Below are 23,414 nucleotides of genomic sequence, written 5' to 3'. Positions count from 1 at the left end.
AGCCGATGCATGTGCAGCCGTACACCACAGCAAATATCACTTTAAATCGCTCGGTAAGCACCATACTTTATTTTACCAAGCAGTCTTTCCAAAAAACAGCGAACATTATTTTAAATTGCTCGGTAAGCGCTAAACTCCATTCCATTGAGAAGCTACCTTTCCATTTTGATGATCAGCAGTCTAAATGACTGCGCGTATGACTTACAGGCTCTGTACACAGGTCCATTACGTGACTTTGGGTGTCAACATAAGATTAGATATGCTCTATTCCAACAATGCGTAACACGCTGTGTCACGAATATCCAGTCTTTATTTTACACAAGTGACAGCAACTAAGCCCCAAAGGACTTATGACGACGCCACATGTAAACAGCGTAATACTTGATCTGGTCTACCCGAGAATGGCGCAAAGCGTTTTTGACATGGTTTTTACTTGCTCCTAGTTTACACATGTGGCAGCATCTAATAAATGCTTTTAGATGCACCCCCGCTAAACTGATAAGTAGGCACTCTAAACAATGCCCACTACCGCTTCCATACATAAGTTTGCAATGCGCTAGTAAGGTTGGAGCTACTTCGGCAAAGCGCAATATAAAGTTTTAACGCTAGGCCATCCACGTCGCATCAATAATCCTCCTATGTGAATTGATCTTAATAAAATTGTCTTGAAATCACACTCAGTACTATTGTCTGAGATTGACAATTTTTCTTCCACTCCCCCTTTTCCACAGATTAAAGGACTTTGTGCCAACTCGCTCCAGGTGACTTACAAGCACTTGCGAATCAGGGTGAGTACATTAATTGCCCATACAGTTAGGCAAATCATGTAACCGTACAGTTCACCTCCTCTGACATAATTTCCCTTTGACCTATTCGCAGACTGTCGTGCCTTTCAAACCCGTCTTTAGAAAGACCCGCCGCGACCTCAGACATTGGCGCTCCTAAGGGTCGAAACGTCGTCATTTCTTCATAGGCCTTACCACTTCAGGATCCTAGCATACTGATAGAAACAAATTAGGATTCTGTAAAAGTCATGTTAGTAGATGGCCTACATGAAATCATAACTTATATATATTTGTACAGATTGTTTATATTGAAATTGATCAGTGTTGTATAGATTGTTTTTGTCACGTGATCACTATTCACTATTGTCACGTTTTGCACTTTTTTCAATATATTGACAGTCATTTGTAAATTGTCTTGAATGAACTTGATAAAGATAAAAGATAAAGAACTATATACAGGTTTCCTTTCCATTTATTGTAAGATACTGTTTAGTATGTATGTCAGAAGGAGGTTCCTCTATTGCATGTAATAGCATTTGCAAATTAGTTGTGTTGTTACCCGACAGAACCGCTTTTTATATTTAATCACTCAGACCAGCCCAGCAGATCATTTGTATGCATGTCATATCCATTCCACAGACAACATGTCTATCAGTTATCATGGAGGAGTGGCAGCCAGCTGGCACATGTTTCCTCAATGTGTAGCCCACGCCAGACTCAAAAATGATTAGATTGATTGAAGCAGTGTTGCTTGTGCCATGTAATTGTCTTTGTCTGACAGTTGTACACATTTTTTACTAAATATGTTGCGCAGGGCACCCCCTCTGCCAAGGCCGTTGCCAGACTTGGATGCCATGAGGGAACCTGATTGCATACGGCGTTACCGCTTCACATAACAGTTGATTCAGGACCTGACGGACCGGCTGGAACCATATCTCCAACCACGACACAGGTAACCAACTGCGATGACACCCAAGGTAAAGGTGATGGCAGCCCTACATTTCTTTGCCACAGGTACGTTCCAATTTACCATAGGTGATGTGGGGGGGATGTCCCAAACCATGTTTAGCCGGGTTTTACGGGATGTATTGGCTGCTATGTTGCTGCACATAGATGAATTCATAACATTCCCTACTCCTCAACAGTTGACACATGTCAAGGGGGAATTCTATGCCCTGGGACGCATGCCACATGTAATTGGTGCGATTGATGGAACACATGTTACTCTTGTGCCACCACAGGCTCAGGAGCAAGCGTACCGCAACAGGAAACATTACCTCTCGATAAATGCCCTGGTGGTGTGTCTTACCAACATGCTGATCTCACAAGTTTGTGCACGTTTTCCAGGATCGTGCCACGATGCATTTATCATGAGGCGTAGCAGGGTACCACAGATGATGATGCAGCTCCACAACCATCGGGCATGTCTTGTTGGTGGGTAAACTCTGTTAGCCATGTATGTCTGTATGTCATTACTTCCTAAACTGCATCATATTACACACTCATTTCCATGATGTCAATTTGCAGGAGACGCAGGATATCCAAACATGCCGTGGCTCATGATTCCGCTACGCAACCCCAGGACAGCTGCAGACCAGCGGTACAATAATGCTCATGGGCAGACCAGGCGGGTGATAGAGCGAACATTTGGACTCCTGAAGAGCCGGTTCAGGTGCCTCGACAAGACAGGCGGAGCCCTCCAATACACCCCACTCAAGGTGTGTAACATCTTCATGGTGTGCTGCATGCTACACAACATGGCAGTGGAGAAGGTCGTGGCAATCATCCTAGATCCTGATGAGCTGGAAAATCCGCCCATTGAGGATGAAGGCCTTGGCCAGGATGCCAGTGACAAGGAGGTTGAAGATGATATCCGGAGTCACCTCATCCGCAACTTATTTTCATAATGGTGAGTCATATGTGCATTTTGTTCAAGCATGTACCATACAGTTGCATGGGTAGCATGCTGTGTGTCCAGCTGACTGTATAATATGTCACTTTGATGTTTGTTGTGCAGTGTCACACAGGTGCAGATGTAATGCCACACACATACGTGCTATGTCTGAACTTGGAATGTACAAGTGTAGTACAACATCAGTCTATTCAACATGACCATGTCTGAATGACACGATATGGAACTTGACCCCTTGTGTGCCTCTCATTCCCAGGTCGCCCTGCCTGTTGTCCGTTGGTGTCATCTTGGTCAGCCTGCTATTGCTCATGATGATAGCAACGTGAGCCGAATCAACGGAGCATGCACGGACATGTGGAAATATCAATTTGGGTAAGGACTCATATAAAGCTGTTTTGCTTTGGTATGGTTTCAATTGTGTGGTACAAGTTCATGGACATGTTGTTGGACCATGCATACATGCAACAACATCATGTTTCCAATTACATGTAGCCCCACTCCCATGACAGGATAGTCACCCCATCTGACAGTCATCTGTTGTTGGTTTTGACTCTGGTGAATGCATCAATTTGTGTAAACATTGACACTGAAACATTGCATATACCATGGTTTGACATTGTTTGAGGGTCACCACCACGGACTCTGTGGGGGATTGCAGCCTCACTGTGTGCAGCAGGATGTGTCTGGATCATCCCCTCAACCTTGTGGGCCAGTACAGTTTGGTTTCCCAAAAACCATGTTGTGTAGGTGTGGCCCAGTGTATGTTCCACATGTTAAGACAACTGTCCTGTGATTCTGTTTGCATGGATGTATTGCCCCTTGTGGCAGTATGTCATGTCACTGTCATGTCGTTACCTCAGTGCAAGTTGAGAATACTGCTACGCCAGCCTTCACAGTGAGTTGAAGTTCTGTTTCCATTCACATGATGCCAGGTATGTTGGGCTGATGACATCACAATGGTGGGCTGAAGCACATGTAAATTATTCCGTGTCACCAGTGGAGTGAGGTGATTCACATGATTCTCTTGTCCCGTGCAGCATTTCAGGGTGACGTAGGGTTCTTTATGTGGCTTGGCTCCTCATTACTTGCTGTTGACTTAATTTCCACCTGCTTGTCATGTTTAGCATAGTGAGGCTCAGTTGCTAGAGCAACAGACTGGCTACAGAGGGGCTTCATTGCATTTAGGTCATTAGCTTCTTCATCATATGTGATGCTAACAGCTGTTGTGGGCGATGTCAATTTTGCCTTCATGGCCCTTACGGGTACATAGGGCCAAATACAGATATTACACTTTGCGTAAGTAGCACTGCCATACATTTTGATTTCTTTGTATGGGACACATCATCATACACTGTGACTTAGTTATTGTCCACATGGATCTCGTTGCATAGTAGCAGACTTGTGAGTGTTACACAAGAATCAAATAGGTGACAGACTGTCCTAGATTTTATGTGTCCGTGTTTAAGCATTTGATCTTATGTCATAGCATTATCTGTGATTTCAAATTGGGTACAGTCGTTACACTTAACAGGTGTGACTGGTACTGTGTATCTCATGAGGTATTTGTAGTATCAGTGACATGAGAATGTAATCCTAATGCTTGTTTGCCTCTGTTTCAGATCTCCCTCCCTACAGTTCCCATCCTCTCCTTCCCTCGCCTGATCACCCTTTTGTGTCTGTCATTTGTACTCAGACCAAGGGGCTATTTGGAGGTGGAACCCTTTGAGCATCACACCACTCTGATGATAAAAGGTACTGCCAGTCCCTGGCAGTCTTGTGGAGAATCTTTCTGCTGCATTACAGGTGACATCATTGCATGACTGTTTTTGTCTTCAGGGCAATGCCACTGACCATGTGCGTTGGATAATGCTGCATGGCCTCCCAAGGTCATTCATCATGTTGTGTATGACGTGTGATTCCCACAGAACATTGTGCCTCCTTGATGTCAATGCACATGTCCTTCTAATGTGCATATATTCAATATGGCCTAATGTAAGTTAATTGTTGATATGTGTTTACGTGTACAGTGACAACATGCATGGTGTTGGTGAAGACAAAAGTACAATATTGTGTGTGAGGTAGATGGCTGTGTAGGTGCTGTTTAGCTTGAAACACACTACGTGCAGACTACACCTGCTGACGCTGTGTGTCCTGTGCCCCACTTGGCCCTAACGGGCCTGATCCTGTGACCGTGATCTTTGGTGATTACTCTGCCATTTTGCTTGCAGTGACCCTGAGTCAACCAGACACTCCTGCATTCACATACACATGTCACTTTGTGGCTTGCAAATGCCCTTGTGGTATGTGCTTGTTTTGCATGTTGTCTCACCCCTTCTGCCGTCATGTGTTCACTCATTCCTGCTGCTGCATCCACAGCCACAATGCAGCGCAGAGTGGCCAGAACACCAGACAATCATCCACCTGGTATCACGATACCCCAAAATCACCCATAACAGCTTCTCTGCCTGTGTGTGCAACACATACTGGCAAGACTATGCTGCCCCACATGACAGTGTGTCTACGTACCACCAGGTCATGTGCCTCGTACAGCACACACACACCTTCCAGCAGCACAATATTGTACTGTGTTACCTTGTCAACACCACAGCAGCACACCTCGCCTTCCTTACAGTAACGTGGCAGTACGCAACCTCGGCACACCACTTCGACATAGCCATCACAGACAGTCAAAAAGCCACTGGGAACACACACCAAAACCACGTCTCTTGTGTGTGGTGTGATGTGGCCGTTCTGGTGAAGACAATTATCAGACATGGCAAGGTGTTCTGGATGCGTTGCACCCATCACCGGAGTTTTGTTGTTGTAGCTGCATAGGGGGCGGTCACGTAATCAGGTGAGCTTGTAGAGAGTGCTACAGCCCAATGCCCACAGTCTGTCCTGCCACCCTTGGCCTGTGCGCCATTCATCACATCCACAGTAGAGCAGCATGCTGATGATAGTTCTCATACCTCAGGACACAGATGTAGGTACTCCCTACGTGGACACCTACCTTTTTAACCCTGATCTATACACCTCCAAGTGACTCTCCTGTGCCTGTCTGTAATTGCAGTATTGTACGCTTGATCAAGGGGTAAACGATTCGTATGTGTTGATGCGGCTTGCTGAGAGGCGATATTTTCCGTACGATTCATTCTTCATGCGTGACTACTTTGGGCCGTACAAATCGCGTACTGGGTTCCCAAACTGGATCATACTTGTATGGTTGTTTACAATTCGTACGGTTTGATTTCCGACGCTAATTCGTATGGGGCTTCGACTGTGGTTCGTACGGTTCTCTGATAATCATACGGGAATAGGCGGAAATGGATCGTACTACGCAGGTCGGACGGAATTTTTCCATTCGTACGGATTCGGCTACGAATACGAATCGTACGGCGGATTTTTTTCCAGGATCAGAATCGACCCCTTAGTGTGCGATTCGTATGACTGCATCAGGAATTACAATGAATATCTGCAGACCTGGGTTCAAAATGGTTTTAAAAACACAAAAGGTGGCACAATCAAGCATAAAAGCTTTGGGGACAAGTAGTTATTTTGCAGAAAGAACTACAAAAGACTCACGTGATTCATACACTGAGTCATCAGCGTGATGGCATTCATGTTGCAGGGAATTCATTGGCTGATGAAGCCGTGAAGGCAGCTGTGAAAACGGATTCCGTAGCTACAATCAATCGTTCGAAAACAACGATAAACGGTGAAACCATGCTCGTTGTCAATGCCACGAGCAAAGGCAGCGGAGCCACGTTACCTCTAAATTATCCACTCGAGTATACATACATAATTGATGCAAACTCTGTTCCTTTTGCTCGAATCCCAGAAGTGGGGGATAGGGTAATTCCAAACAGGAACCGGAGGGGTGCTCTGATTCACGAAGCACATATGGGAGAGGGTCTGATACATCAAGGGATCTCAAAATCTCTACTTGAATTAGAAGAGAAGTACTGATGGGCAGGGATGAAAGCTCACGTATATGAATTCGGAATTAATTGTGATGACTGTTACAAATACCACAGCTTTGAACACCACCAGACTCCTGACTACAGCGTAGCCAGCCCAGTACAGACAACACTGTTAGACAGCATAAGGATATCTATATGCGGACGTCCGAATGGACTGATGCAGTCCCACAAATATTAATACAGGTTCATTTGGATGTGGCCTCAGCGCTCAGCTAACGCCCGAACTGTTATAAAAGATTTGCGAGTCTTTATCGGCACATACGCAATCGGCACGCTAAATTCTGACCAGGGTCCTGCGTTTAGCTCTAGGGCTTACAAGGAGGCCATGGCCCGCTTGGGCGTTGCGTTGCGATTTTTGAGTCCATTCCATCCTGAGGAAAATTTGGTGGTGGAGACAAAAAACTGTGACATAAAGCAATCTATAACGGCTAGGGTATTAGGTTCGGGTGATGGGTGGGTCAAACATCTAATAAATGTCCAACATAGTTTTAATAACCTGCCAAGAACTTCTCTGGGTGGAATCACTCCATATGAAATCCTTTTTGGTACTAGAATGTTGGTCGAAGATCTCGATCATCACACTTCAGTGGTGGAACAAAAACCCTTTGATATCAAAGATTGTTTGGCTGTTTTACAGGACTTAAATGAAACAAGAAGAAGTCTAAGCAATACCAGCGAAAAACAAACGACCACTGAAGAAAACCCACTTGTCCCAGCAAGACCTATCTGGATTCCAAAGATTGGGGATCTGGTCAGGGAGAAAATAGCAGACAAGAAGGAATTTGGGCCTTCTTACAGAAAACCAGTACCTGTACTAGCAATCCACGGATCAAGAACAGTACTACTGCCGCCCCTTGCTGGAAAAAAAGAGAACCGATCTGTGTCAATTGACCTGGTAAAACCACACCATGTGGCCGATAATAAGTAGCAGGCCCAATGGACTCCGAAGATGTAGCAGACGGCCAAATATTTCTACTATCCAAGAGGTTCAAACTGAAAGACTCATCACCTTTGAAGATTCTAAAGTGAGAAGAGAAGGACTATGCAACAAAGCCATGGAACTTGTGCCTCTTGAAACCCAAATAACAGTTCGTCAAGAAACAGTTCGTCAAGAAACTCCCGTCTACAATGATGTAGCATCTTACTATACAAACATGTCAAGGGAAAAAACACCTCCAGTGATTTCAAAGAATCCGGATAGAATACCAACGATTGCGAACTGCCTCTGGATTTTCAACTTCGATAACTTTTCTGAGGATCCCAGTGAACCTGAAACTATGCCATCAAATAAAACTTTCAAGGAAAAAGTAAAGGAACTTGGTCAAGAGCTTACAAATACATATCTGGTTTCACCTTGGGTTGAACTTTTGATTGTGTTAGGTGTCCTTTATCTCCTGCTATGGCTCATTCTTGTGTTAAGTTTGGGAAAGCTGATAGATAGAAAGCACATTAAAATGGACACAGCAAGTAAGAACATCAACTTGCTCCTGAAGCCACACAAATCATCTCATCGTGAACAGCGAGACCTGTCATCAGTGAACATCATAGCGGCCCCTCTACCTGGTGGAATAGCATGGGATACAACTGATTATGACATGTATGGCCCTGTTGAGCTGCTAAAGATTCCTCATCAATGTAAGGTTTCCATGAGGGAGTGTGTCTCACCTAGCACATTTTCTGATGATTGGGACTTTGAGACTGTTAATAACATGATGGCAGACTTAGAAATGTGAGCAAAATGTACAAAACATGAATACTTAGAAGGTTAATCAAGTTATGAAGAAATGTATTGTTTTAATCATTTTGGCCATCATTACTTGCATAAATCTGCAAACCCTAGAAATGTTTTAAGTTATAATCAATGGGAACATTGTCCAACACCTCCAAAGGTTAGTTCTAAAACGTTTCTTAGAAAAGTTCCATATTTCACAGGTTTTATTGTTACAAACCCAGAAAGTTTTTACTTTAAAAATACGAATAAGACAGGCATGAAAAGTATGTTGACAAATACTAAACAAATGTATTCTGCGGCCTTTTATGCTCAACTGTCCACCCTAGGCTTTGACTTTTAGAAAGACAACATTGAGACAAAAACTGTTTGGGGCACAAAAGACTGGCAGGTAAAAGGTTTAGAAGCATTGTTCAGAGCCTTCATCATTCCAGAACAAATGATGTTCCTAAATGACACTGTTCAACAGACATCTTGTCTTGGCATTGCTAAGATAAAAGATTTAAACAAACCGTCCATACCTAAGCCCACACCTGATAGTAATTTAACTTCAGATGAGGAGGTAGACGTAAATTATATTTGATAAAAGAACAGAACAAATCCTGAATGGAAAAAATGGTTAATCTGGCCCACAGACATGAATACCGGTCAAGATAGATTCCTGAACAAGACATAAGGGTTCACAGTAACTCGGCCAGATCCAAGATATATCCAAAGACAACATCAAGGGATAATAGCAACTTATAGTTTAGGAAAACCATGCCTTGAATGGCTACATAAATCCACCCTCCCGGAAATAAAACAACACTCATCTTTGCTTAAAGATGGCGTTGATTTACAAGAATCCTTAATAGGACCTCGTAATCCACGTCATAAACGTTTCATATTCGCAGGTATTTACGCTGCTTACAATGAAGGTTGGAAAGTCGCGCAAATGGAAACAGCTGAAAGAATACGAGAAATTGATCGTATTAATTTAGAGAAATCACTCTCTGTAGTTGGCAATGGGTTAACAACTCTGTCGTCCAGAAATTATTCTTTGGGCAGCATTGTATCATCTGCCGTAGACATAATGGAACAGGACTTGCTAATGCTACAACATGGCCACTCTCAATTACGCTCTACAAGGAAATTAGGCTGGACGTTGCAAAACCTTCGTTCTGGCTATGTGCCGTGGTGCCTAATCAACACTACGTTACTGTTTATTGTATTTAACCTTACAGATAAACAAATCTCGTTGGCACAGAGGGGAGCAGACTATACGGTGCTGAGCATTGAAAAACTGGAGATACTACCATTGACCGTTTCTGAGAAACCATCAGTTGAATGGATAATACATGGCACCATGACGATACCAGGGACGACTTTCCAGTTTCAGTATTGCTTAAAACATATACCAGCAGGCCTGTATGAAAGGTTGGGTAAAGAATACATTAAGTCAACCTGAGTTTTACCATACACACACAAATGTTGGAGTGGGGGAAAGGAAGTATTTCTTAGTGGTATAAATTGTGAAAACTCACTAAGCGGTACACTATTGTGTCAAGGTATTAATTTACACAGAGTCTGCGAAGGTTCTTCCAATAACCTTTCTTGCCATCTGCAGGGTTCGCCCACAGCGGTGATAGATCCAATTTTCAGGCAGCTTTCCAATGGTAGCTACATTATGTTGAATGATCACAGCTGTTGTGGAATGATGCCAGGAATAAGCTATCTCGTTACTCTGTCAGCCAGGGTCACTTGCTGTATGCAAGTATTGTTTCCTAAAACCAGGACAGACGGGGAGTCGCCACTATGGCCTTCACTGAACATCTCTTCTATACGAATTGATACTTTAAGCAGAATGAAAGCCATTCTTTTGCAAAAAACTGTGCCACTGACCTCGTCCAGAGAGACGTATGATCTGCAAGTTACAAGGACTTCTGCAGAGATGCATGCATTATTATCAACAAACTGCCCAGTACATTTTGCAGAAATGTTAGGTCAAATCTTTAACATGTCTAATAACAGCGGTATTGCACATGTATTTAAGACAAATTTTTCGGGTCTGTTAGCAACCTTTGAGGCAGTCCTGGGCACTTTTCCTAACTTCGTCCACTCTGTGTTCGGCAGCCTGCCTCTCATTTTGGGACTCGTAGCAGGGATCTTATTTTTATTCCTCCTGCTCCATTATGGCAAATCCGGCTACCAGCGATACCCAAGTCAGCATGGAAAGTGCGCTGCAGGCTATGAGGTACCATGACAGAATAACACAGATCCTTGGCTTGGCTCGTTAGAGAGATCTGAATACCACATATTTCCTGTCATTCAGACCAATCTGGCAAGATTGCATCTTACTTGTTCTACGATGCCTGCTTTGTAGAGAGGACTGCGTGTTAGATGTCTGTCTAACACTACCATCGGTTATGCCAACGGATGCTGACGCATTACTGGGTCAGGTAACGGCTCATGTGTTGTGTTGCCCCCAACGGCTAACAATCCTGATGACAGCATTCATTAAGATCTCACCAGCAAATCCAACTGGAGGTGAGATACGCGGATCAACAGGCACACAGGTACCATCTGATATGAACATTGCAAACGCGGCTGACGGCGATGCTTCACATATGTGCACAATTGACCTTCTTAATGAAGTAGTCGAACTTTCATCTACTGTGATAGACGATTTCTTTGCCAGTCTTGATGACTTAATATTTTCTCCTGACACCGAGAATAACTTTTGAAAATTAGCACACAGCGTCCTTTCGAACTCTGAAATTTGACCTTCACTTTTTTTTAAAACAAAAGCTTCTAACTTGTGAACTGTATTTTTTCTACGATTTGATTTGACTTTTTTCCAAACTTTGAACTCTGGCACAAAAGTAATCTGCTTAAAGTAACTATTCTTAAAGAACAAGAATTCTTTGAACACTTCCTAAAAACAATATTAGCCTAATCCACAAACCATAACAGTTTGTATATTCTGCTATGGGATGGTTTCGACCTTTTTTCTTCTGTAACTAAGAGCCATTTCATAAATGTAATTTTTGTGATTCATTCAGTTAGCATTGCTAATGTCATATCATATGCTTACAATGAAGTCATTTTCCTTAAATGTGTACTATACAAAATGCTCATTTTTTCGTGTGCAACCATTTCAAATGCATCTAATATGATTTTTGGGGGGTGGTAAACACATGCTCTAGATTATATGTTTTTAGTAGTTACTCTTAGATGAATATAATAGCGTGGAGTGGGTGTTATGTATTATTTTAGGACTCTATTGTAAGTTTCCCGATTCATGCCCTTATATAGGTATAAATCACCATATCCTTATATAGGCATAGAAAACATAACCATATTTAGGCATAGCTCATGCAGTTCAAATACGGCAGGGCTACTTCCCCTCGTTCCGAAAATCCACAACGATTTCTTGGAAAACTCAGCTTCAGCAGCCGGGGACTTCACCTTGCTTGATTATTGATTTGTCCAAGAACTCATGGAGTTTTCAAAGAACTGAGACTCTTTGATGACGTTATTATGTCCAACCGTACGTCAAACCCGGCACCTTCAAGGTATAAATATGCCCACACTTACCCAAGAACACACACGGTGGTTTGGAGCAGTTCGACTATCTACTTGCCCGACGCGCCCTGCTACAGCAAGTGCCGAAGGTAGCCGACCCTCCAGTAGACGCATTGAGAGAGAGGCTGTCTTTTCTCCTGCCGAGAAATCCAGCTTCAGTGTTTCCAAGCTAGCCTTGCGGGTTGTTGGGAAATCGAGTCCTGAGCCTGACCTGCCCTTGGTGCAATTTGAATCTCTCATAGTCTAGTTTAAACTGAGGATCAAAATGCACAGTGATGCCCACTTCGTAATCATGATCTGCCATTGTATCTAGGAGGTTTGCGAAGAACTTGGGAATTTCTTCCCTCGTAAATTGCAGCAGCAGGGTTTTTTTAATGGTACTATCAGTCTCTCTGTGTCCCTGACTTAATTATTTAAATGACCCATCCAAATGTTTCAACTGGGGGCCTCAGTTGCAGGGTATGCCAGCTTGCTAAATGGTGTCAATGCTTTCATGGAGGCATGCACTAATGTGCCCTCTTGGGAGGGGTGCTGGTGCTGGAGAATTTAGCTGGTGGTTCTTCTGCTCTGCTCCTTCTGTGGTCCTATTGGGAATTACCTGGTTAAATCAGTTCTATATAGTTTTTCTCACATAAAGTTGTGTTTCTAGTTCGTTTTATTTGGGGGGATGTTTCTAGGCACCCTCCTTTCTTTGAAGGTATTTTTTCACCTTGGTGTGTCCCCCCGTTGTTCAAGGCCTGATTGGGGTATTTTATGTCCTTCTCAGCACGTGGGGACAACCTACCAGTGCAATTGATGCTCGCGTGTCCATTTTGACCCACACCATGGAACTGTGTTGGTGGCCTCCTGCCACCTAGGGTCACACTGTGTGCTGCACATCCTGGAGACTTCTCGTTGTCCCTCTGCTAGCTCACCTTTCCCCCAGCTGCCTCATCGTGAGTCCAAGGGCAGTTGTGCGTTGTGTTCTTCACTGTGGCGCAGATCTTCTGCGCCCCTACTGGCAGAGAGCTCAACACGATACCTGTTGAGTCTCATGCACACTCATTCTCAGTGTCTACCTGCCTGTAGAATATTTGCTCCAGCGGATGTGCAGCAAGGAGATGATTGGAGCGGGAAAAGTCACGGGTTGCCGTTATCCTCGTCGCCAATGTTAGAGGGTGAAGACATTACCTAGCCCACCGGCTCCAAACATGATAACTCGCACATGGTTTATAGAGTGTGTGAGTGACCCCAAGCAGTTGACCACTCTTGTAATTAACCCTTTGTTGCACCCATCTGTAGGGTTGCGTGCTACGTACCACTACGCCTTCAATGCGAGCTGGGTGGCTCACTACACACTTGGGGCCTCATTTCTGAGAAGTGATGCATCGCTGCGTGAAAGCAGAGATGAGTCACTTCTCAGTGCGCCCTCCTTGCGACATGATGGATGCATCATATGTACTGTATCAATTCCCATCAATTCCGGGGATGCCTGGCTCCACCTTGGGGACTCCCAGCAGGGACCATCCCACAGGGAAAGCCAAGACAGGTTCCCCAGAGTTATACAGCGCCAGGAAACCTACGGACGGGTAGCAGTGCGCTTTACAAGCTCAAATACATACATACATACATACTGTATGACATATCATGTCGGAAGGAGTTACAGATATGTCAGTATTTCTGACGTATCTGTAGGCGCAAAAGTGACGCATTGCTGGAGTGTGTCACAAAAGGGACACAACTCCAACAATGTGTCCTTTCACACGGGCCATGCCCCATGTGACAGGGCCTGCGTCAGTCTTACTCCTGCTGTGAGGCAGGCGTAAGATATTGATGCATTTACACCCTAGAAGTGGCGCAGTGAAATCTCGTAGATTTTACTGCGTCACTTCTACGAGGCTTACTTGGGAATGCCCACCCTGCATACATTATACCTGACACAGGTATAATGTAGCGCAGGGGTTTACAAAGTGACGTATCTGCTTAGATGCGTCAGAAAAAGTGACGCAACAGAAGCGCAAAACTGTTGCAAGACCTCATGAATAATGCCCTTCTTTCTCAAGTGTTTGAACAAAGCAGCGGTCCTTGCTTGTGCACGTTACATTCATATCAGTATGAGGTAAGGTAGCACCAGTTAAAGATTACTGACAATAATATGTCACCACCACCGCGAGGCTCGAGCCACACTGCTGACAATGGTTCACGTCTAAATCCATGCTTCAGTACTTGTGCTGAACCAAACTAATGAAGAGGCACCTAGGGGGGCTCTATGGGTTTCATTCCAGAAAAATGCATCAATTTAAACATTTTTGAGGGAGATAATATCTCGCTCGAATATAGATGAGAAGTTAGTTTTTTTAGTCATGAGATTAGGAGGTCTGCGTATTGATATTGTTTGCACTCTGCATCCCCAGAAATCACTAACGGACATTCTGTTTGCACACTTCAATGTGTTTGGGAACAAAAATGAACAAGGTTTCCAAATAAAATGGGAAAAAGGGAGAATTGTGCTGGGTAATTAACTCGTCAAGGGTATTACCGCTATATAAATATTTGTACCATACCATTTTACTTTATTGTGTGTGACCCCCATATTCCGAATATTTAATATTCTTGATAGAGGTTTAATAACAAAAGTGTAGATGCATGTGGAACCAAGTCCAGATAAGGGGCCACCTAAGAATCTCAACACCTGGTTAGCCACACTCATTATAGGTTGCATCTAGCTCTTATGGGGGTTCAGTTTCAAATGAACCTATGCAGTATCTCATAAACACTTGAAGTCGGGCATTTGGGCTCAGGAAGGAGCGCTTTCTCTGTCCCCATCTTAATTTTCCATCCTTCATTCCAGAAAGTAATTAGCAGCTGTAGGGTGGGAGAACAGATGTGTCCCACCCCTATACTGCACTCTCTGACTGGCTTGGTACCATTACAAATTGTCCGTTACCAGGGTTATCATTATATTTTTTGACGGTGGATAGGTTTTGTCTTCTCTGCTAATATCTCGAGTCTGGGAATAAAAAACATTCACACTGTTCATGTGCAAATCCTTATATTTGTTACAGTTGCACTGCTTATTAAATTGCTTCCGGAATCAACCTGTCCATCCACAGCTCTGTATTTGAGGCGCTTCTTGAAGAAGCTTAGCCATCATCAGCAAACAGGAGATGCTGCTCAGCATCTGACTTCATCTTATCATTATTTGCAAGATCAGGCACACTTAGTATAGAGTGCTGATGCTTTTGGCACATTCTCCAAGTACTCCACCTTTTATTTCAGGTGTGCCGTCGTAGTGCACTCCCCAAAGTGCAGGCTCCACCGCCCCCCCCCCCTCCTTCAGTACATTCGATCACCTTCACCACCGATGACATCCAGTGTTCCAAATGACCTACTCCCTTCTCTGCCTTAGTGATGTACCCCCTTGATATCTTCCAACGCCTCTTCCATAGAGGTCACCGTGCTTTCTAAATATCGACAGGCAGGCTGCAAACCATACGTCATCAGCGTCTTTCCCTGGATCAGGACATCTGTGGCAACCCCACCCTTCTCTGACTCTGCCTGCTTCATGTCTCTGTGTGTCAGGGCTCTCTTTGCGCTGTCCCTGGGTAACACGAGGGCCAGGGAGTAAGACACCCCATAACCACAGTTGGAAATCATAGTTGCCAGTCACAAGCCACCACAACCCACATGTCGGCCCCATCAGGCAACATGAACTTCCATCCTCAAATTGCAGTGTGTCAGATTGGCAGCACTCTAGCTTCACCTCAATGCACCAGATCGAAAGATGTGACTTACAGACTCTCCTCATTGTCACCACTGGCATTGGATAGTAGGGTCCTCCTCCAGTCCCATTCAAACCAGATGGCTCTGTACGATCACCTTTCCCTCTCTGATTTAGTTTTTGCTGTGCGACAAACGGGCAGGAAGGGTAGAGGCCAGATACTTTCGAAACATGCCCAGTAGACTATACCATCTTGAAACCCTTTTGGGAGGGCGGGAAAGTGAAAACCTCCTATTAGAATTGGGTCCCAGGCAGGTCTCACACTTCAAAACCTGCTGAGAGACCGTCAGCCCCATGTTCTACAATGCAGCCTTTCCTAAACAGCGCAGTTCCATGAGACGCTTTAGTACAACCAGAAAGGAAAGTAAATAGTAAAAGCTCTCACAAAGAGAGACTATTACACAGCTAGTTCTGCAATCTTTATTCAGACCATTTACAACAATATCTAATTTGTGACTAAAATGCTCCCCAAAACAAACATACTTGACATAGTTTCCCTTTCATACCTCTGGGTCCCAGTGCCACTTTAAGTGCTGCACTATTGATAACTAAGCCCCTTGTTAAGAGATGCATTGCTTTGCTTTTTGCCGTCTTATTTGGCACAATGTAGCAGCCGCCTTGCTGGTATGGAATATAATGTTGCGAAAAGGTTGTACGTTACTGAGTATAATTTCAAGTTAGTCACTATGTTGCGGCAACATTACGGCCATCTTAGAAGTATTGCTGGCCCTTTCTAACTGTCTTTGCCAAAACCACTTTAATTTAACGAGTATTGGCACAGCCAATAGCAGCAAACAAAAAGCATTGGTAAAGCGATAACAATTGTCTTTGCCAAAGCTTGTTTGCTTGTTTGGTAGACGATCTGGTGCGGTAAAACGTAGTCAGTTCTCGGAGAATCGTTCTGTTAATCTGGGCATTGGACTGTCTAGGTCAGAAATTGATTTACTGACATTGATTTATGCTTTACTGCTTGTGCAGCCTCTAAGCGCGCTCTCCTGCAGCACTATACAGAGAAAAGCACGGTTGGGTGTGTCTGTTAATACATGGCATTACATAAACATATGTGTTTGATACGTGGCATTACATAAACATACTTAATGTTTAGTTTGAAGAGTAAGGAAAGGAAGTATCAATGGGGCACCAGCCCAGAGAAGGCATTTAATATAAGCGTTTGTCGCTGGGTGGTACAAAGAGGGCTATTGAGCAAGCAAGCACACTGCTGATGTCAGCAGCTTGAGAGAAAGTCCCGCAGTGGCTCATATCAAAGGACCGTTGCTCGGTGCCCAACTGGAGGAGTGGTTAAGGGAGACAATAATTAATTAAAACAGTGAGTTCCATGGAAAAATAGATCTGAGCGTTTTGCATGAAAGAGAACATTCAATGGTGCAGGCCTTTATTATGCAGTTTGCATTACACGTTTCAAAGATTTACATTAGTATAAGATGGGTGTTAAAATCTAAAGCGTGATGTGAAAGGCTTTCTTATGCTGATCGGGACAGCATGCGTAAGAAGGCATTGTGCAGAAGAGTGCATATGCAAATGAGTCACACAATCTGCATCAATTGATTGCAAACTCAGAGAGTAATCACCCTTACACGACATAGACTTATTCCAATAATGGGCCCTGACCATGATTATCTCTAGATAGTAAAAAACATTATCAGATAACAACAACAACGACGACGACGAAATGCATGAATACACCGCTTTGCTTCTCACAGTAAACGTTCGGATAAGAAGTAAACTACATTCAGAAAATAGCAAAAAAGAATATCGTTTAAAAGTAAGTTAAAATCTTAACAAGATAACCTTAGCAGAATGATTTTATAATGCAATCATATTCAGGGTCAGATTTGGACCAAAAATAGGCCCAGGCACCCAAAAATGGTGGCCCACATTCGAGGAGTGCGATCTTTCACAAAACACTGCTTGATTAGAATAAGGAGGCAACTTTTGGGAGAAAAATTATGGGACATTGAGAATTTTAAAGCTTGTAGGGTCAGTAACATTGGTCAAGACTGAAAACACGGCAGCTGGAAAAACGGAGTGGCATATTTTGAAAAGTTTTGCATGGCCCTTGCACAAGGCAAGGTAGTGTAAGGGTGATGCAAAATCTAGAATAATATTTACCAAGCCATCCAAGGTCACCTTGCGTGACCCTGCGTGGCTTGTTAAATCTAGAGCAACATCAGGCAGCGCATGTCGCTGCCTTGCGTTACTTTTCCCCAGGGAGGCGTTGCATGGGTGAAGCCTGGGTGTTCTGACGCATCCACCCTTGGATTTTGGCCCATTCCCAGATTTACCAAGACTGGTTAACATGGGAAGGTTGTAAAATTCTATGCCTTTCTAGAGGAGGTGTAACAAGGAGAAATATCTTTATTTCTCCTTGTTTTTTCCTCTTCTATGTGTGCTGCGGAATAGAAACAGAAAAACGCCTCAGAGGATTGTTTTAGTGCAGGAAGGGAAAGGACTGACAAAAACAATCCTGTTTGCAAAGCAGGCACCTTTGCATGTTTGTGCAAGAACAGCGGAACAGAGAGGTTTCCTAGAATAGAGATTTTTTTTTTAATAATACCCTTAGTGAATAATAACCTATTATTCATTAGTGGTATAAGAAAATATATGCCCACCTTTGGTACAACCTGAGGCAGTAAATCTGGATGATGGCTGGCATTTGCCCATAGAGGCACCTGTACCAGCGATCAGAGATATTAACCAAAAATTGTGACGTCCTTTGTTGTGAACCATTTTAGGAAACCATTGTACATTTACCAATTCATGCCCTTATATAGGTATAAATCACTATGTCCCTATATAGGCATAATAATCATAACCATATTTAGTCATAGCTCATGAGGTCCAAATATGGCAGGGCTACTTCCACTAGTTCCGAAACTCTACAACGATTTCTTGGAAAACTCGGCTTCAGCAGCTACGGACTTTCCCTTGCTCGAGAACTGAATTGTCCAAGAACTCATGGAGTTTTCAAAGAACTGAGAGTCTTTAATGACGTTATTATGTCCACCTTTACGTCAAACGCGACAACTTCAAGGTATAAATATGCCCACTCTTGCCTTAGCAAACACCCGGTTGTTCGACTATCTACTTGCCTGACGCATCCTACTACAGCAAGTGCCAAAGAAAAACGCCGACCCTCCAGCAGATGCACTGAGAAAGACACTGTCTTTTCTCCTGCCGAGAAATCCAGCTCCAATGTTTCCAGGCTACCCTTGTGGGTTGTTGGGAAATCGAGTCCTGAGCCTGACCTTCTTCATTCCAAATTAAAGTACACAGCTTATTAGACCCTAAGAGAAATCTTGGACAGATTCTTGGCGAAAGAATACTACATTTATGCTACACCTCACTTACTTCTTCCCTCGTACTAAGCTTAGGTCAGGTACACCGGGGTAGGCGTATTTTAGAAGCACCAGTTGAGTACTTTTGGCCTCTGTTATTTATGTATGTATTTATCTATGGTTTAGAAACCATATAATGCTCTTACAGTATTATTTTATTCTACTATTTATACTGTATGCATTATTTTTTGCAACCAGTTTTTTATTGTAGCAGTTAATTTCTTATGCTTAAGAAAGAAGACTGTTCAATAAAACCTTTTTTTTTAAAACACCCGTCTATCTATTTCTCTGCACCTCTGGTGAAATGAAGCATGCACGATTGACTGAGTGAAAGATCTGTCTATTGTTTCCAGGACTCTGATGATCAGTTTTATCTTGGGGAAGCAAAGTTGTCATGTTTATGTGGTTGTCAGAAACTAATCCCTTCTTGTTTATTCAAGAACGTTTCTAGTGACCTCTGAGCTAGCTGGCACTCACAATTAAGTCTAATATATTTGATAGAGACCTAGTAGACCTCAGTCCTACATCTACACTATAGGATATATTATTCCAATGTGCAGAGCCTATTGGGAATATAGGAACTACACTACACCTTCTTTGGCCTCAGAGCCCTGCCGGGCCTTAGGACCGCCACATGTTGACATGCTGTAGTGTCACTGGTACAGGTAGTACTGTGCACTTTTGTCTTAATCCCTTCAGGGCCCAATTCTACTTGTCAATTGTGCTGTCACCACAAACTCTCCTATCTCATCACGGGGGAGGAAGGGTCAGAAGTCTCACTTAACACACCCCACCTTTTGACAAGATGGGAGAAGGTGAGGTGAAATGCAAGAAACTTACTCCCGGAGCCTATGCTTCACTGTACAGACTCCAGCTTTTTCCTACAGTTCTCAATGCTGGAATTATTATTATTTATGAAATTTGTAAAGCGCGCGGCTAACCCCAGTGCAAGAAGCTGTGCTCTTGCCCTGACAGGCTGACAGGCTACACAGAACCCTCAGCTGAAGCACAAGAGTTCAGGCACAGGTACCTTAATTTAACTAAAATATATGAGGGATAAAGTATCTCACCTGCGCTCCAATTAAATATATAATTGAGTACATTAGTCATCTACTATAATTGCTTAGATTTCAAAAAGACTGATAATATATCATAAATCACAAATATCAATATAATGATGCAACCATAAATCATTGGTCACAGATACATCAACAGCATTTCTCAAGTCCACTGATATCAATAACACTGTTAAAGATAAGTGTCCACAAGCAGTTGGTTTCCAGTAGAGTTCTTCTTTATTTTCTTAACACAAGTTCCAAACACAGCTACGGCACATTTCCAAAACAGCCAACACGTGTTTCGTCTGGCATATCACAGTTGCCAATGACTTCATCAGGGCTGTGTATAGAAAACATCAAGGAAAACTAATATCAAAAACTGTTTGATGAAGCAAGAATTCTTCAACAAAAGAAACTCTGAAGAATAAAAGAAAGGTAGATATAAAGGTATACGTGGTAAACAAGAGAAATGGAGAAGGAAAATGGAAGAAAAAGGAGTGTTGTTGAGGTCCAGGGTTCTCTATTGTGTTACTAATATCCCTGTAGATAGTTTTGAGCGCCCTGACCTGCTTGGTTACCAGCCATCTATTTCTGTATTTTTTAAAATATGTGAGGGAGAGTAACTAAGTGAGAACGAATGAGTCAGAGCGAGTAAGATTAGTGAGACTAAGGGGCCTATTAGAATGTCGGGCGGATTGCCACCGCCCGCATGGCGGTGGAGATCTGCCCGACATTCTGTCCCGCCCGAATGCAAATTGCTCCGCCATAATACTATGGCGGGGGGACCCCGGCAGACAGAAAGACCGTCTGCCGGTTTTCCGCTAGTTCGATGATTCGACCGGGTGAAAAAGCTTTTAATATGGTGGTGGTGTCTGTTAGACACCGCCATCCATATCAGGATGCATGCAGCGATTTGCCTTGCCAGCACGGAAAGGCATGCAGACTTTAACATTGGGGTCCCGTAGCGAGCTCCCTGGGATTCTGGGGGTGGGGGGGTGCACATTGGGGGGTACCTATGGTACCCCCCTGCATTTGCATGAACAACGTGGCAGGCACCGCGTGGTGCATGTCACGTTGTGCATTCAAATACTCAACTTGCATTTTTGTCATTGCGATGGGTGGTGCTTTGAGCACCGCCCACCGCAATGTTAATAATACGGGATGTGCCCGCCAGTGTGGCGGGCGCATCCTAATTGTATGTGCGGGATCGCCACATATATTGCAGGCAGTCCTATTTCCCGGGGCTATGGCGGGCTAATGAGCCCCTAAGTTAGAGAGTGCGTAACACTTGAGTGTAAGTGAGTGTGAGCTAGAGTGACTGAGTGAGTGGGAATAAAGAAGGATGAGAAGGGTAATTTTGGCAAATGGGGTAGCCAGACAAACTGCATGAACGAAAGATGTAATTTTTAGCAAAATTATGCTGCTAATGATAGTGGCCTAGCTCCGTGTGGGCAACTAGGACTCTAACACGCATCAACATTGACAATGTATAGCGACACATGGAGTATCAAACCACATTCTGTTATCAGGTTTCTCTAATCATAGCATCTGATTAATTTTGTAGAAACCCACAAAATACATCACTTTTGAGAATACATCAAATTCAAAACAATCGTTTTTATAACCCAATGCATTTTGGGACGTCTGTCCCTTCGTCAGGGTTTTTTTGTGAAAACAAGAAACAAAGGAAACATATTCAATTGTTGCACATGAGGGGTAAGTATATTCTGTTAGTAAAAACGCGACCCGTCAAAGGAAATCCATTAGCTTGTGCTACCTTCAACAAGGTGCAAACAACGAGGGCACATACGACAACGAGAACTTACTGAATGACTTGTAAACTGTTCCTGCCACAAACTGCTGAAAACAGGAAATGCATAAATTATAAACTGTTAGGGCCCCAAAATCAATAGGAGCTGCATGATTGGCTTAACGGACTCAAGACAACTGGTTCTCACATACCTTTCCTATGAATTTCTGTGTGATTCCAAAGAGTAAAGTTCTGAGTGTTCTAATGGCACGAGCAACGTAGGAAGTCGTGTGAAATCAATACAAGAATCTAGGAAATATAAAACAAGGTATGAGTACTAAATCCAAATAGAAGACCCGAGCGGGAGAAATGTAACTCTCTTCTCACCGTAAGGTAGCAGTAACAATATCAGCGGTCACTCTCAGAGGTGATAATGTTTCTAATGTCCCTGCACAAAAAGAACAGTGTATGAGTCAAGGGTGGACTTCTAATACAGGAGTCCACAATACACACAATAATCACCCTTCTCACCTTAGAATACACAGCCTGTGTCCGCGTAACGGTGTTGCTCCTTATACTAACGCGGTGACATGTATCTACAAAAGGAAAAAAAAATTATGGTGCTGACATACTGGGCATAATTCTTATCATAAGGGGTACATATGGAAAAATGCTGGCACTGGTATACTGAAGGTAATTCTTCGTATGCTGTTGCTGGCACACTAGAGGTCATTCTTGGCAAATGGGACACCTATAGCAAAATGCTGGTGGTACCTTACTGGAGGTAATTTTTGGCATTAGGGAGGGCAACATTGGCCTATTTAGTGGGGGTGGAGGAAGGAGGGGTGGTTAGAACAGGCAACCATGTACAAATTTGCCCCTTAACTTAGTATTTGTGATTTCGACATATGAGTCGCCAATCGTATATGGATGCAGCCAACTGCAACATTCTTGCGCTGGCATATTTTATGTAACTCTTTGCATTAATAGAGTGCCTATGGCATATCTGAGTCATCCATACCAAAGTTCTAGCCCTGGACAATGGAGGGAGTTGCTGACGTACAGGCAAATACTGACGTACAGAGACACTCAGTGCACATTGTGAATGAAATGTTGTCAGCTCCTCGGTAGTGTCACTGTATTAACTTGGAACACTATTAAAGTACTTCAGTATTTATTAAGTGCTATTTCAAAGCCTGGTATTTGAGCATGTATTTGTGAAACTTGTACCTTAAAATACACAATTTGACCAATTTTCTTTTTCAAAAAATGTTCGAGGGAGAAGCTCCTTTCTAGAAGTTGGACGTGCTTGCTTTTCTTGCTCACTGGAATTCAGAGCAAGTCTTACGGTCCTCCAGTTTCAAAAACCACCAGCAGCTTCTGCATATTTTTTAAACCATAATGTTGCCTAAAGGTGAGTTCGAATTTTGAGTAGGAGAGATTATTTGGAGTTCAGTGCATACTAGATGCTCAGTATATGTAATTAAGAGTTTATAAATCAGCCATTTAAATATATAATG

The sequence above is a fragment of the Lissotriton helveticus genome, chromosome 4_1, assembly GCF_964261635.1.
Source record: "Lissotriton helveticus chromosome 4_1, aLisHel1.1, whole genome shotgun sequence".
NCBI classification, from domain to species: domain Eukaryota; kingdom Metazoa; phylum Chordata; class Amphibia; order Caudata; family Salamandridae; genus Lissotriton; species Lissotriton helveticus.
This window is presented reverse-complemented; position numbering follows the sequence as displayed.